The following is a 17,262-nucleotide window of genomic DNA, read 5'->3' as shown; positions in this document are numbered from 1 at the left end:
GTCGTGAGCCAATATACAACCGTCTCCCTCGGCGCGTCCATCTAAACTGCACTATATCGTAACTAGTATACGTCTAAGGGATCATCCATAAATGACGTAGCATTATATGGGGGAAGGGGGAGTTTTGTATTTTGTGATGATGTGTGACGACAGGGGGGAGGGGGTCATGTCACGCTACGTAGCTTTACCCGTTTCATCTAACTAACATCGTTTTTTTATTTTTTTTAAATTTTTACTTAGTCAAGGGGGGGAGGTTTACCGTCAAGCTACGTAATTATCAGGGGGGTTATGTAGGGGTTTGTGACGAAATGCTACGTTGGGGGAGGGAGGAGTTAAAAATCACTCAAAAAATGCTACGTCATTTATGGATGATCCCTAAACTCGCTCTACAGCTGGTTTGAATCATAAAATAACATACGGTAATTTGTGATTTAATTCCAAGGAAGCGGCAATTACAGTAGGTTTTTCAATATCTTAACACGCGTTCACATTCGATTGTAAAGACACGAAAACGCATAGTAGGCAGTATGTATAATTATATATAGATGAACAAACCAACTAATCCACCACAATACACTTTCACATGCACAGTTCGGTTCTGCCAAAAAAGGAGAAAAAATGTTCTCCTGTCCTAAAACAGGTGCTCTGAGAATCGGAGTTTCCGAAACCGTTATCAAAAAGTTTCGTTTTGCGCGATTAGCAAAAATTTGGTTTCTTCTATTTATGTTAAAATGATCCTTCAAGTAAAACCAGTTAGAACCCAATAAGACTTAATTTTTGTCGGTTATTTCTCTACCCATTTTATGGTTTTCCTTTTCCTTTTTTATACATGTAGGGTGATGAGCCTATTTTGGCACCATTAGGGAGAGGGTCGCACTATTTTTTGAACAACTTTAAAAGAAGCCATATTATTACTGTTTCTTAAACATCTATATAATGCTTATTTAGCAGAATTGCCTCAATTTTCAGCATAAATGAACATAAATGTTCCATTCTGTGCATCTATTCCCACCTCAACGATTCAATTATCGCCTCATGGGTGTGCCAATTTCCACCTTATCGAAAAACAATCTAGTTGAAACGCAATGCCTCATATTCCATTTGCGTCGATTCTAACTAGATATCCAGATCATGGACGCCAACGTGTGATTTGTAAAACGAATCATTCTGCTTTTTTTCAGCCGATCAAAACAAACGTAAACATCACGCACATCAATGAAACTGATCAGCTGTTAGTAGAAGAGCGCCCAGAATTGCGCACGCAGAAAAAAACCATTCGAAGGTTAGCAACTGGAATGACAAGTTTCACATCACACATTGCTTTCTCCCGATCCGAATTGTATGTGCAGATGAAAATAAAATATCTGCAATCAACAATTAGTTGAACAACTTGAAATAATTGATTACTTATACCTGAAATTGCATTACATTATATTTACAAGTTCATGTTTTGGTTTGGCCGCACTGGTGATTCTTTTCTGTATGATGGATGCAAAAAGTTGGTTTTGATTGTGGTAGTGTATCAGCAAAACATGCCAATAATAGGAACCCCCGTATTTAGTTTTATCCTATTATAACACTAGGCCTATTCTAGTGTTTGACGAGTGATTTTAAAGTGAAATTATCGTAAAAAGGTTCTCCAGCTAAAATAAAGGTATGTATCAATGCAACGTTTAGTATATTTGTGCCGGAATAACGAGATATGAGGCGGTAAATGCTGGCTCGTAAGTGTTTATTTTGCTAAGCGCCGTTGCATCCAGTTTCGGTTCACTACGTGAGTGAGGCGGATTAGTAGATATTTCAATAAGGTGATTTTGTTTTAATTAAAAGTTTGATTTAGAGGATAGTTCTAAATATATATGTGCACAACAAATAAAGAATATAACTATAGCTTATTTTTTCTCACCTGTTTTAGCCACCGATAGTGTCATTATCTCATATGCTTGGTTCGAAACCAAGGGGTACGAAATAGGGTCACTACTCTACTGCCATAATAGGCACATCACCCTACATACAAGTATAACATTATGTGAATGGCAAAAAAGACACTTTACAAATCGCTAATGTTTCACTCTACCCACAGAAGTACATGCTTTGGAAGCGAACGGAAAAGCATACTTACCTGGCATAGGGGTTACCGTGATCAATAAGGCGGTTCCCCCAGGGCGAGACCTTTCCATTGCACTTCGGACGGGTTGACCCCTGCGATTATCCCTCATGTGGATAACTCGTATGTGTAATTTTTGGTAGCCGGGACGTGCGTACGCGCACATCCCGATTTTAAATTTAAAGAATTAGACTAAGGCTTTCTCTTTGAGATATGGTTTTCTTGTTCTACGAATTTCCAATTCGTATCAAACTAGAGAAAGGCTCACCACTGCATAAAAAGATGGTGGTGAAGAATTTTACAAATCGTTGCGTTGATCAAAAAGCTTGCTCGAAATCCAACTTACCCAACATCCTCAAGTTACGTCGTCTCCATAAAGGTATCTTCCGTACGTGTTTTTAAGCTCCTTAAAATGGTTGATTGATGCAACAGATACGGTTCCTTGTCGATCTTTCTCAAGAGGACGGCTTTGCTGATTTCAACTAAATGGCTTATTCCAGTGTCGAAATGCTTTCGTGGTATGTATTTATATACGATAGCTGATATTTCTCGTGATAACCATTTAACTCTAGATTGGTCCTGTCAACTGGCAAAATATTTCATTTACTAGATTTATCTTGAAAAACCAAGTATTTGTCACATTCTTCAAAGCAAGGCATCGTGAGTCGTTTGATTCAGTGAAACAAACAGCGTAATGCGTGAACTTGTAGCAACAATCCCAATTCTTCGAAACAGTTTCACCCACTGAATCTTCATCAACGTTAATAACTGTACACTTCTCATAGGATTCCTGATTTTTGAACTTCTTCAGGTAAATGTCAGCACGGAGCTTGTACTGTTTACCGTTGATGTTTACAGAAACACTGTATTCCAACGTGTTTCATTTCACATACAAAATAAACAGTTGTATAAACTATGATCAACAACAAAAATCGACTAAACTTCAAAACAATTTTGTCCAAAATGTTCGCTATCTTCTATATGTCATCCAACTTGCTCGTATCCTGAGCGATTATGATAATATATTATGAAGCCCAATACTTACCCATAAATAAATTCCAGTTAGAAAGAAACATTACTCATTCAGAGTCATTCTAGTCAGATACTTTTCTCGTAAGAAACCAGTAAGCACCTCATGCAATTCTGTGATTTCCGTTTTCTTTTCTTTTCACACATATTTGACTGCCTGAACTATTCTGGGTGCGTGCTTTTTATTGGAATTATGTGAGGAAAAGTTTGAGCATCGCTAGTATTTCACACTGCTTCCCAAAGTAAGGACTTTGGAAGCGTACCGAAAAGCATACTTACCTGGCATAGGGGTTACCGTGATCAATAAGGCGGTTCCCCCAGGGCGAGACCTTTCCATTGCACTTCGGACGGGTTGACCCCTGCGATTATCCCTCATGTGGATAACTCGTATGTGAAATTTTTGGTAGCCGGGACGTGCGTACGCGCACATCCCGATTCAAAGTCAAGTAAGCTTACATATGAAACTAGTTTGACCCTAATCAGAATCTTAACTATAAAAGGATATATAAATTTGAATCACTCAGGTTTGAACACAGTTTTTTATCACCCATTTCACCTTTGAAGTTCCGTAAAAAATTTATTTTTCGTCCTCAAGACTTAATATTTTGAGGAGAGTCTATTCAGCCTGTTTGCAAACAGAGAAATATGTTGTCATTAAAAATCTAAAATAAAATTTTGAGGTTTTATCTGGTTAGGCGGCACTGCGTCGTGATAGCTGAATTATTATGTACTAATCCAAATTTTGTTGAACAAGAAACAAACTTTGCTGAACCCATTATGTCCTAACGTATTAAATTTCATAATATTTGATATTTTTGAACTGGGGCAAACGGCAGCTGTAAAGTAAGCAATATATTTCATCGAATTTAATTGTTAGAATTAGAGCGCAAAACATTACCACAGCCATAAAAGAAGTGCTGTCTATCAGAAAATCCGAAAAACTATGCGAAACATCTTAAAATTTGTTGTTTTTATTTGAGCGCACTAAAATTTTTACATGAGATATTTACATTTTGAAAAACCATTTTAAGAGGTGATTTTATGTTTCCCATAATCTTTAATACATTTTTGGTGAAACTGAAGATATCACTTCATTTGACTGACTTCGGAAAACCTTGGGTTACAATCGATTAATCAAAGTTAATTTGACCCATTGCTTCTTGCAGTCTAGGATAGGATCCGCCAGCTCTGTCCCCTGTTTGTTTGGAAACTAAATATACAAAAGGGCTGCTTGGAACTGTTGGCAGACATTGTGATAAAAAACGTCCTAGTATAAAACCGAAGACAAGACGTGACAATCGGCTTCTTATTTTTACTTCGGCATTCTTCTTTTCGCACCTTTTCACCCTGCCGAAATCTTCCGAACAGTGTTGCTATTTTTATTAATGAAAATGGAGTCTTGTTAATTTAGTTTATGCCGGCAATATTTGTATCTTGAATCCACTATATTGATGAAGGGCACCGTTTTTCCATGTCATGGGTATGTTTAGCCCTAGAATGTTACACTTGCGTTTTCCACCATAGAACGTTACACTGGGGTACAAATGTACCCCACGCTTTCATCGCAATTTTCGTAGGCAGAAATGAAAACAAAAGAAATGTATAATACATCATTTTCTTCGTTTTTTAATTGCAAAAACAGCTGTGTGAGAAAAGTACGGAATTTTCATTTACTGGTCAAATGGGGATGTTATCAGTACAAACCCCTTGTGTGACAATCTCTATTGTCAGTTGTCGAAATGAATTTAACATGAGAATTTGACATTCAGATGCTTTTTAGTTCGACAATAGACCAAGTAGCGGAGATCCAACTAGAAAGCTGCCCCTGTTAAAAATTGTCTAACCAGCGAATCACGACCGTGTTAGTTTTAACATTTCATATATCCACAATTCATAGTATATAGCAACTGCAATCAACTAGAGTATAAAAAATTGCCGTTATTTTTATTACAAAAATATTCACTAAATAATGATAATACATATAATTGAGGTTAATTATATTGTCTATTATTTGAGGTAGGCAACTCTATTCTATATTCTTCTTTAGGAAAATTGCATACCTGCTAAGTAATGAAAATATAATTAGAATCAGTCAACAAACTTCTGAGATATGGTCTTTTGAAGTAAATATTATTTTTTAATTTACACGTTTAACTATAGCGTTAGATAGACAACCTTATTTTCATATTTCTTCAGTGCAGCATATAAACAACACCTTTTATACATTATATTTATGTAGATATACATTAAGGTTTGTCTTGAAAACCGCGACACGTATAAACGATCTAAATAGTCAATGAACAAACATGGATTCACGGTTGAAGTCTGAAAGAAAACCAATACAAATTCAAATCGCTATAACTTTCGATTCCGTCAATGAAATACTTTCAAACATGTAGGGAATATATTTAAATATTATATCTTTCGAATGCCAAGTACCAAATAAGTAGACAAATATTTTTTTGTTTATTAAGATAGGACCAAACCCGTGGGTGTTTGCTGGTAGCCTTACGAAACGTGTCATAAAACTTCAAATCGCCATATTTCTCGAATCTCTCGATGGATCATTTTAAAATTCACTGAGAAGATGCTTGGATACTGTATATTTTGGATGCCGTATGCAGAATTGATGGTCATTTTTTGTGTTAATAGCGGTTTAAGGCACACCGTGATGCCACATGTCCACCTTACCCATGTCAGATGTCCGTCTTTCCCTTCCCAGTTTTGAAATTATGATTTAGTGCCTCTTTTTCAGTTTAAACCAACTTCTTTTTAAAATTTTATATGTATGAGTTATTAAATCTGGAACAATAGTTTCATTATTATTTTTTTCAAAATAATAAAATGAAATAAATATGCTGCTTTCCATTCAAGGGGTTTTTTCGACACTTTATTGCAAATTTATATGGATCAAAAATATCCCTACTTTTTAGTTTCATACTGTGGAATGTGAGAGAATTTCTAATCTTGAATTTCCAAATTTCCATGCAACATATTTGTGGTTTTAACGAAACAATCGTAGAGCTGCCAATGTTCGTCAGACCGTTGTGTGTTTGTCGGAGGAAAGTTTGAAAAATTCTATACATATCGAGATCGTTGACATCGCAACCTCAATTGGACTAATAATTATCTGTAAACTTGCAGGAAATGATCCATTCTAATTAGATTTATTGTATGAAGAAATATAGCGTTCCTTAGACTGAATCTATTGAACATTTGTTGGACTTTTTCTTCACGCGCAGACATTTTTCTAACTGGTTTATATTAAATATAATAGAGCATCCCAAATCGCAAATGTGCCGACTAGGGTACGGACCTTGGAAGTGCACGAAACATACATCTTTCCATTGTACTTCGATTATCTATCATGTGGATAGCTTGTATGTATTATAACAACTGCTTCATATTAGGTACAGATTAATTTCCAAATAAATCCAGGTAGTAAATCTTTCCAGTTAGATTTTTCAAATGAGATAATGTTGTATCCATTTTTTTTGCCTTTTTCATATGACTACCTGGATCTCTTCGTGTAAATGCAAAAGAAATGCTAAATATCGCTAATATTTTACATTGCCATCTGCAGTACACATTTTGGAAGCACACAAGAAAGCATACTTGGCATAGGGGTTTACCGTGATCAACAAGGCGGTTCCCCCGGGGCGAGACCATTCTATTGGTTGACCCTTGTGGGTATCACTCAAGAGGATTGCCCGTATGCATAATTTTTGGTAGCCGGGACGTGTGTTCGCGCACATCCCGACTTTAGAAATTAGAAATGAGATACAGGATTATTTTCTGGACTAGTTTTATTCTAAGCTATTTCATAAAGAAGATTGGGCAAAAATAAGTGTGTTATTTCCATTATATTATGAAAATTTGAAATGTCCATTGTATGTTTTTAAACCATTCCTACCACCAGTGCAGTGGTCCAGAATGTAAATTTAGCAGTAATTTTAACTTTCTCCTAAAACTGATTAACTTAGCCTTACAATATGTTAAGGAAAGTTGTGCTTTTCGAGGTCCTTCTTATCGTTTAAACAGAAGTTAGGCTGGTTCTAAGCAAGCTTCAAAATTGTACTTTTAAACGGTTCGCTATATAGCTTGACTGTCTTTAATGAAGTTGTATAAAAACACATTTTAGAAAAAAAAAATGCTGAAAACACGCAAACTCTATTTATTTTATTATACTTTGCACGACAAATCCAAATGTAAACTTTAAGGTTTTCTTTTAAAAAACGGTTTAGTTTCTATAACTTTTGTAGTTTTTATTTTACACTCATTACCCTTCAGACAATTTGAAAATTAACTTTTTTCGTTTCAATGTTATAAGACTTTTGCGTTAAAAAATATAACTTTTTTCAAATAGCATTCTAACAGGGCACTTAGCATTAAATTCGGTTGCAGTCATATGAAGTACCACGCTTTGTGGTATAGGTCACCATAAATGGCAAATACGATATTTTTATATATCTTGCAATATTTACTCAAAAATAGTTCATTTAAGATTAAGACAAACTGTTCTCCGCCAAAATAACTGAAACTATTTCTAAAGTCATCTTTAAGAAAACATAAAACTGCAAAAGTTATATAAATTAAACAATCTTTTCGGTAATTTTTTATAAAATTAACAGTTTAACTTCTTGTAAAATTAACTGTACAAGCACCTACAGATAACTCTTCAAGTAAATCCAAATGGAAAACGAAAACAGGAAACTAGTCTATACCGAAACTTCCTACGAAATCATGTTGCATCTATGGTTTTGTATTATTTTCCTCTTCCCATCGACTATCTGGTCCACTTTGTGTAGATGGCAAAAATAAAGAGAATTTAAAAATCGCTAATGTTTCACGTTGCAAACCAAAGACCAGCTTTCGTAAGCATACGGCAAAGCATACTTACCTGGCATAGGGGTTACCGTGATCAATAAGGCGGTTCCCCCAGGGCGAGACCTTTCCATTGCACCTCGGACGGGTTGACCCCTGCGATTATCCCTCATGTGGATAACTCGTATGTGTAATTTTTGGTAGCCGGGACGTGCGTACGCGCACATCCCGATTTTAAATTTAGACAAATAGACTAAAGCTTTTTCTTTGAGATATGGTTTCCTTGTTCTGCGAATTTTCAATTCGCATCAAACTAGAGTCTGTGTAGAAAGGCTCACCACTGCTTAAAAGATGGCGGTGAAGAATTTTAGAAATCGTTGCGTTGATAACAAGCTTGCTCGAAATCCAACTTACCCTGCATCCCCAAGTTACGTCGTCTCCATAAAGGTATCTTCGGTACTTATTTTTGAGCTCCTTAAACTGATTGATGCAACAGATACGGTTCCTTGTCGATCTTTCCCAAGAGGACGGCCGTGCTGAGTTCAACTAAATGGCTTATTACAGTGTTGAAATGCTTTCGGAGTATGTATTTATATACGATAACTGATATTTCTTGTGATAACCATTTAACTCTAGATTGGTCCTGTCAACTGGCAAAATATTTCATTTACTAGATTTTTTGTTGGAAAACCAAATATCTGTCACATTCATCAAAGCAAGGCATCGTGAGTCGTTTGATTCAGTGAAACAAACAGCGTGATGCGTGAACTTGTAGCAACAATCCCAATTCTTCGAAACAATTTCACCCACTGAACCTTTATCACCGTTGATAGCTATACACTTCTCGTAGGATTCCTGATTTTTGAATTTCTTCAGGTAAATGTCAGTACGGAGCTTGTACTGTTTATCGTTGATGTTTACAGAAACACACTGCATTCCAACGTGTTTCATTTCACCTACAAAATAAACTATGATCAACAACAAAAATCGACTAAGCTTCAAAACATTTTTTTTGCAAAATGTTCACTATCTTCTATATGTCATCCAACTTGCTCGTGTCCTGAGCTATTATGATATGAAGCCCAATACTTACCTATAAATAAATTCCAGTTAGAAAGAAACATTACTCATTCAGAGTCTTTCTAGTCAGATACTTTTCTCGTAAGAAACCAGCAAGCACCTCATGCAAATCTGTGATTTCCGTTTTCTTTTCTTTTCGCACATAACCTATTTGACTGCCTGAACCATTCTGTGTGCGTGTTTTTTATTGGAATTATGTGAGGAAAAGTTTGAGCATCGCTAGTATTTCACACTGCTTCCCAAAGTAAGGACTTTGGAAGCGTACCGAAAAGCATACTTACCTGGCATAGGGGTTACCGTGATCAACAAGGCGGTTCCCCCAGGGCGAGACCTTTCCATTGCACTTCGGACGGGTTGACCCCTGCGATTATCCCTCATGTGGATAACTCGTATGTGTAATTTTTGGTAGCCGGGACGTGCGTACGCGCACATCCCGATTTTAAATTTTAAGAATTAGGCTAAGGGCTACCTGTCTTTGAGATAGGATTTCCTTGTTCTGCGAGTTTCAAGTTGATAGCAAACTAGAGTCTGTGTATTATTAGAGTCCTGTACAGAGAGATGCGCAACACTGCATAAAATGATGACTACTTCTTTGTTTCTGGCAACCATAGTTTTTGCTGTAACTTTGAGTACGTGGTGAATTGAAATGTTACTATTTCGTGACTTACAGCACTTTATTTATAATACTATTTCATGTAATTTATTGTACATTGTTACAAAATAATATAAAAAATTAATTACGTTTTGTAATAATATTATTTCTGTTAACGCTAATACTTTTTTATATGTTCTGAGTAAGAAGAATATTTGTGTACTTTGCACGAGATTTAATTGCTAAATTTGGCTTCTCTGTCGGCACACCTTTAAACATAAACAGCGTCTTTGATAGCAACAACCGCAACTAGGCAGTCAATTTAGAACTAAAGAGATGGGGAAATAACATAAATATCTACTGATGAGTTGTATCGTGATTAAGAAAATCCCTTTCGTTTTGCTTATGCCCATCAAAACTAATGTATAAACTTTTTCGTATACTTGAGCTTTCTTAGCAACGTAATATACTGCAGCATTAGTGCTAAACCAGTATGCCTTTGTCCGAGTTCTCGTTCTAGATATTTGATCTGTAATGAGAATTGAAATTTCTTCGTTACAGATTTACCATCTGTAATGAGATTCGACGTCAGCGCGCCCGACAGGATTGCGCTTGATCATCCAAAGTAAGATGTACCACACAGATCAATCAACGAGCATAATACATATGTCACCGGTTGCTGTTAAATCTGTCACGATGTAAATAGCCGACGATTCGACAAGCGGGTACATCATGTAGATATACGAAACGCCAATGATTGTCAGCTTCGATATTTTATACATGTTCTATATATCAATGAATTATATAGTACACCGACACATTATCACAAAAAGGTTCGCGAGCCAATCAAATACAAAATATTAAATCAAATATAAAAGCGTTTTGTTTAATTCTTGTCGGTAAGCTGTACACAGACGAGGTAACTGGACACACGCCATCAAAGGTGTGTATAAATTTATTTATTTATTTATTTATCACGCACATCAACAGGCCGTACTCGGCCCCAATGATGGAAACTTAAACTAATTACATCTAAAAAACTGCAGGAATCGATTTCTTAATGATATTCGAGACAAATGAAAGTCGAACAAGTGCGACACACGATTGAAGAGGCGTTGTAGTCCCGTGATAGCGGCATTAGCTGTTTGAATAGTTCGTCGAAACGGCACTCTCAGAAGAACGTTTCCGCGTAACGTTCTGAACCTTGCTTGGATGTTAACTCGCTCTAGTAAATCTGGAGAATCGATACGTCCTGACAGAAGATCAGAGATGAATAAGGCTCTTGCAGTTTCTCTACGACGCTGGAGAGTATCGAGCTGGATGAGTTGACACCGACTCTCGTAGCTTGGTAGACGAACAGGATCGCGCCAAGGCAGGCGTCGAAGAGCATACCGTATAAATTTTCGTTGAACGCCTTCAATTCGATCGCTGCTGTTCATGTAATTCGGGTTCCAGACCGCCGAACAATACTCCAGCGTAGAGCGCACTAAAGAGCAGTATAGGCTTTTGAGACAGTAAATGTCTGTAAAGGATTTAGCCGTACGGAAAATGAAGCCCAGGCTTCGCGATGCTTTACCAACAACATACGAAATGTGATTCTTAAATGTAAGTTTCGAATCTAACAGCACTCCAAGATCCTTAACGCAGCTCACCCGGGAAACAAGAGCTCCAGACAAGTTATATTCAAACTCAATGGGATCTTTTTTTCTGGTGAACGATATCACAGAACATTTCACCGGATTCAGAATCATTCGGTTGTTTTCACACCATCTGCTGAAAGTGTCGAATTGCTGCTGCAAATATTGTGCGTCCGATCGGCTCCTAATTCTGTTGAAAATTTTTAGATCATCTGCATACGACAACCGTGGTCCTTTCAGCTGATAGTTTACATCGTTGAAATAGAGAGTGAATATAAATGGTCCGAGATGACTTCCTTGCGGAATACCAGACGTTGCGGAGAACAGTTTGGAGTATGCATCACCTATGTTCACACTGAGTTGACGGTCAACGAGATAGGATTGAAACCATCGCAGGAGTGATCCACTGAAGCCAAGTTTTTCCAATTTAGCGACTGCGATATCGTGATTGATTTTGTCGAAAGCTGCAGATAAGTCAGTATATATAACATCAGTTTGTTGATTCGCATCGAACCCTTCGGACACAAAAGAAGTTAGAGATAGTAGATTCGTCGACGTAGATCGATTCGGCATGAATCCGTGTTGGTCTTTAGAAATATATTCCTTACAGTGAAAAAACACAGACTCCACTACGACTAACTCAAAGAGCTTGGAAATGGCACAGAGCGCAGAAATTCCTCGATAATTGTCAATGTTTCTCTTATCACCTTTTTTGTGGACAGGAAAGATGAAAGCTGCTTTCCACAATTGAGGAAAAATCGCGGTTGTCAGTGACATTTTGAATAGTTGACAGAGAGGTTCCACCAAACCAGATATACACTTTTTCAAAAACACAGCAGGGACACCATCTGGCCCAGGAGATGACGATGCTTTAAGCTTGGATGCTGCTGATACAATATCCGAGTGCTCCACACGAATCTCACTCACTGACCGTTCGAGTTGGGCCACGCCGCTAGCTGCAACGTCAATCTGCTGCGAGGACAGAGTCTCACTGACGAACACACTCGCAAATTTAGAGGCGAACAATTTGCATATGGCTTGTGAATCATGCCCGACTTCACCATTCAAAAACATTGTAGAAGGTAAGCCGGTTTCTTTCCGCTGCTCATTGACGTATCTCCAAAACGATTTAGGATCCGACTTAAGCTTACGTTGCATTTTTCGTTGGTAGTTTGAAAAACATTTTTTTTATAGATTTTGTTCTATCTACTCACGCGCTGTTGCTGTGCTGCATTAAAATAGCTAGAACAAAATCCGTAATGATTTTTTGTGGCGTGTGTCTTGTTTCCTCGTTTGCAGAGAGTTGCATTCTATATTCTAGTAGGACACTTCATATTAAATAATTTTAAATTAAATTAAATTAAATAAATTTTGAAGTAATGATTCAGGCTCTGCATTTTCAAATTTGTTTAGCTTATTTCTTGTAAGAAATCTGTCACCATAAATTTGATAGAACTAGTGATGAGTCTATTCGGGCCCTAGTAGACGGACTGTGTGTAAATTGATATCTATATCTTTGATTCATCCCTAAGCTAATATGATTAGAAATGGTGGATCTCTCTTGTTTCAGCGCAACAAAGGCTCGAATAGAATGTTCCAGCTTCAAATGAATAGGATGATAATAGAAATGGCCGAAAGCAGGCTCATGATTCTACAATAATTTAGTCAATTCTTGTTCAGTTTCTTTATTCTAGCAGGATTCCTTTCTTATAGGAAATAAAGAACCATCACTTCTTAAATGCTTCCCAACTTCTTGTTTTCTCTCTTTCTTCCATGTTACGTTTCTTTAATGTATCCAACTGATTGAACCAAGTATAGAACATAAACATCGCCAATGTTTTACTTCGCCAGCTAAAGTAGAGCTACCGTAGACGCATGAAAAAGCATACTTACCTGGCATAGGGGTTACCGTGATCAGCAAGGCGGTTCCCCCAGGGCGAGACCTTTCCATTGCACCTCGGACGGGTTGACCCCTGCGATTATCCCTCATGTGGATAACTCGTATGTGTAATTTTTGGTAGCCGGGACGTGCGTACGCGCACATCCCGATTTTAGTACATAATGGAATCAAAATGTTATATTTTAGGGTAGTGTTATATTACTTCTGTGGTTGGCTTGTCTGCTTCAGATGTATTGTATAGTGTCGTATTAATTACGCATTCAAGCTGACCAAATCTGACAAAAAAATCCGTACACCATACCGCAACGAGGCGAAATCGTTCACCACGCTCAGGCAAACAGTCCGCACAGTGTACGAGTTGGTCAGCTTTCGAATGTACAACGTTCACAAATTCTGTAAAGTTACAGATTTTTACATTTCTTACAAAAGAAATGTATAGAATTCGCTCAAACTTTGAAGATTTTTTCCGATGCCCGGAGTGCCGAGTTTTATATACCAATAGACCCAACTCGACGATTTGGGACAATGTATGTGTGTGTATGTAATGGACAAACTCTCATTCGTGTTTATCAGCAACTACTCATCCGATCTCATCCAAACCAATTTCAAATGAATGACATTACACCCAGACAGAACGCTACCAATAATTATAATTACAAAATCTTTGATTTTGATGTTTTTGATTCTGATGATAGCGGGACATATTTTATATTTTTTTTCTACCTACGATCGCTAGAAATAACCATCGAACAATTTCAAGTTGTCTGAATGTACGCTTACAGATCGTTTATAAGTGAGCAAACTTTCATTTGCCATAGCCATCTGACAGCTAATTTTCTAACTGATGACCCTCAGATCTATATGGATCATATCTCGGAAAACGAAGAAGCGAAATAAATGACTTCAAGTAAATAGAAAGAAAGTCATTATAAACTCGTGCACAAGAAACTTCTTCGAATACTGTCTACTTGGGGATTATTTTTGAGGAAATATTTTTTCTATGGCATCGAACTACACCAAATTTTTAGTAGTTCGTTGAAAGGTTAATATAACGGTTTCTTCGAAAATATGGCGAGCCTTCTCTCATTCGTTCGTTTGTTTGGGCAGTTTTAGTTAAAAAAGTGTCCTAAATTAATAGGTACGATTAAGGGGTTTATTGAGAGTCAAAAAAGAAGCTTACTTTCATGATTTTTGGAAAGGGAAGGAAAAGTTCTAGCTATCTGAAAATATATGTATTAGACCGGCAACACTTTTGACTTTCTTTCAGAACACTGTTAAATCAAACGGTAATTGGCTTCACATACCATTTGTTAAATATAAGCTTTTTCCGAAAACTCTAGTTCACTCACAAGAGTTCTCAAGTTTGTATGTGAAAATATATGAAAAATTGGCAATAGAAACAATAAATTCACTAAAAAAATGCCAGTATCATCTTGTGCATCCCAAAATCTGCAGATATATAGTTTAAGGTGTAAGGATCAACATTGCCGAAGACTGCCTATTGAACCGATTTTGCAGTAAAAATATATCGGTTGGTTTTCAAAGTTAAATAACTTTACTGGGGAACCTCCAATCAATATGCATTCTTCAACAAAGCTGTTCGTTATAAAAAAACTATTTCAGAGTTTCCATATGTATTAATATAGAAACTTGAAACCTCTTGTGGGTGAACTAGAGCTATCGGATAAAGCTCATAGTTTGCACATGAAATCCAATTACCGTTTGAATTAGCAGTGTTACGAAAAAAAGTCAAAATTGTTGCCGGTCTAATACGTATATTTGTAAACACATGTGAAAAGCTAAAAGAAACAATGTCCATGGAAAACATCACAAAATGGCGGAGTTAAGGACTAATTCGTTACTGTATATCTAATTTTACGAGAACAGTGCAATTCGTAATTCTGGTTGAAATTAATGAAACAATAAAGATTTGATTTTCCGTTATTTTTTTCCGCGGTTTACTAAAAAAACGAATTTTTAGTATGAATTTTTGATTTTACCGTGCCATATCAATGGTTAAAACCGGTTTTATAGTAATATTGTTTGTTAGAAGCTTAAAAAGGCTATACGAAGGATTGTTGTAATATATTCTTCGAGTTATCTATTAAGCAAAAGACACGACTTTTTCAATCTTATTGGCAGGGTCGGACCCAGAAAAAAATTCGGGAAGGGTTCAAAATTTTGATTTTAAAATGAACATTGTACAATACGTAATACGTAAAAACCTTATTTAATGAAAATCAGTACTGCTGGTCAAATTAGGTTTGAAATGATTTTGGGTTAGAAATTAATATAAAGTTCAAACTAATTTATAATTTCTCAACAAGTTGAAAATTCTCGGGAGAGGTATGGACTGCCAGGACCTTGAATCAAAACTTTGATTGAAAATTGCGTTAAAATCAATGCACTCAATTGGAGCATCAAAAAGCATACAATTTTACACTTTCATTCGTGTAATATTACATGTCATTCATTTTACAGCAATGTGCGTGTAAAAAATACATTGAAGTGCATTGGTTTTCCGTTTGAAGAAACTGTAATGTTCAATCCACGTGTAGAATTGTAATAAAATTCGTTGAAGAAAGCACGACAAGTCGTGTGGATTTTTGGTGGAACTTAATTTTACATTTATATTCATGCTCCAAATATGTGCATGAAAATAAACTTAAAATTACAAAATGTTTTTTTTTTCTGTGTTTATATACGTAGCGGATGTACAAAGATTAGAAATTAGAAATTCAGGGGCTACACCAATGTAAGGCATTGTAGGATTGTTATGGAAATTTTACTTGACGCAATTTAAAAATGAATCGAGATCCCGTGAAATAGGATTCATAATACAAGTTCTGTCAAGTATTTCAATACAAAATGGCGGTTGGACAGGATTTTCTCGCAGGTGAGTTCTTTTGGAAGGTGTCCATGGCCGGATCTATGTCCCATAATCTTTGACTTAAAGCCAAATACATTTTTTTTTGATTCCTTAGAACGATGACGACGTACGCATGATTTTTAAGATATTTTGATTTTTCGCGAAATGGCACACTTTTTAATAGAAAACGCTGAAAATGTCATAAAAATCGACACAAAATTGCTCATTTAAAAAATCCTGCTTACGTCACTGAAAAAAGCAATTGAATGCACAGTGAAAATTTCAGAACGATAGTAAATCATTTGTTCGAGTTATATTTTCAGCTAACATAAAAATGTGGTTTCGAGAAAAACACAGTTAAAGTTTTCAGTACACTCAGTAATGGTGACGATTTTTCCTAAAAAATCAGGTATAGCTTTCTATTGATTAGTAATAATGTTGCAAATCAAAATCATTTGTTCAATCACTAGAAATTGCGAGACCAACGGTATGCGTAATATTTTGCACACTGCGAGGTCACTTTTAGAAAAAGTCGGTATCGCAATGATCGCATTGAAGTAGCGTGTCATCAAGGGCTGCAATTTCAGTTCCAGTTCTCAGATAGCCATGAAAATATATATACTGCAAATATACGCAATTTTTTTTTTTGATTTTTAGGCCTGCATTGAATGAAGAACTTAAAAATTTTATTCACAAAGCATTAGTAATAAGTTGATTGTCCGCCTATGTTAAAGGGCATTAATTGGTATTTACTTTTGATTTATCCCATGCTAATTTGATCGATATATTATCCGAAGAGAGTAGAAAGAGTTATAAGTTCGAGAGAATTAAATGACCCCCCTGACGCTGTTTGCCAACAGACCTCGCGAAAAAAGGTCTCCGCTCGCAATAAAAAGTTGCGCGCACGAGATCCAATTAATTAATTCTTGTTTGTATTTTTATTTTTACATGTATTGTAAACGTATAAAGGATCCACGGCTCCGTTAAGCTACCGCTATGAGCCGTGTCAAATAAACGAATTAAAAAAAAGAGTTATAAGAAATGTCTCATCACACTTTTACGTGGATTAAAAGCATTTTTTGGCAAGATTTGATCACAAATTCTTTTTGATAACGACAGATTTTTGGAATTTCATGAAAATTTCACAGATTTCGACATCTTTTTGGAAATATTTACTACACACTTTTAAAACAATTCTCACGAATATGCCAACAGTTGTTACGG

General features: G+C 36.3%; 1 protein-coding gene, 5 non-coding genes and 1 pseudogene across 8 annotated transcripts in view; all 7 read left to right on the top strand.

The window, feature by feature from the left end:
• Positions 1-17,262, top strand: part of LOC131681684 (angiopoietin-2) — a 462,968-nt gene that overhangs the window by 297,870 nt on the left and 147,836 nt on the right. The window lies entirely within an intron of this gene.
• LOC131686429 (U1 spliceosomal RNA) lies at positions 2,115-2,278 on the top strand. Its single transcript, XR_009305098.1, has one exon. It is a non-coding gene; the product is annotated as a U1 spliceosomal RNA (small nuclear RNA).
• Positions 3,408-3,571, top strand: LOC131686434 (U1 spliceosomal RNA). Its single transcript, XR_009305103.1, has one exon. It is a non-coding gene; the product is annotated as a U1 spliceosomal RNA (small nuclear RNA).
• Positions 6,744-6,896, top strand: LOC131686439 (U1 spliceosomal RNA; annotated as a pseudogene).
• Positions 8,029-8,192, top strand: LOC131686436 (U1 spliceosomal RNA). The gene has a single exon (XR_009305105.1). It is a non-coding gene; the product is annotated as a U1 spliceosomal RNA (small nuclear RNA).
• Positions 9,314-9,477, top strand: LOC131686431 (U1 spliceosomal RNA). Its single transcript, XR_009305100.1, has one exon. It is a non-coding gene; the product is annotated as a U1 spliceosomal RNA (small nuclear RNA).
• LOC131686438 (U1 spliceosomal RNA) lies at positions 13,155-13,318 on the top strand. The gene has a single exon (XR_009305107.1). It is a non-coding gene; the product is annotated as a U1 spliceosomal RNA (small nuclear RNA).

The sequence above is a fragment of the Topomyia yanbarensis genome, chromosome 2 (genome assembly GCF_030247195.1).
Source record: "Topomyia yanbarensis strain Yona2022 chromosome 2, ASM3024719v1, whole genome shotgun sequence".
Lineage (NCBI taxonomy): Eukaryota > Metazoa > Arthropoda > Insecta > Diptera > Culicidae > Topomyia > Topomyia yanbarensis.
The sequence above is the reverse complement of the archived record's forward strand: the minus strand, read 5'-3'. Positions and strand labels throughout refer to the sequence as shown.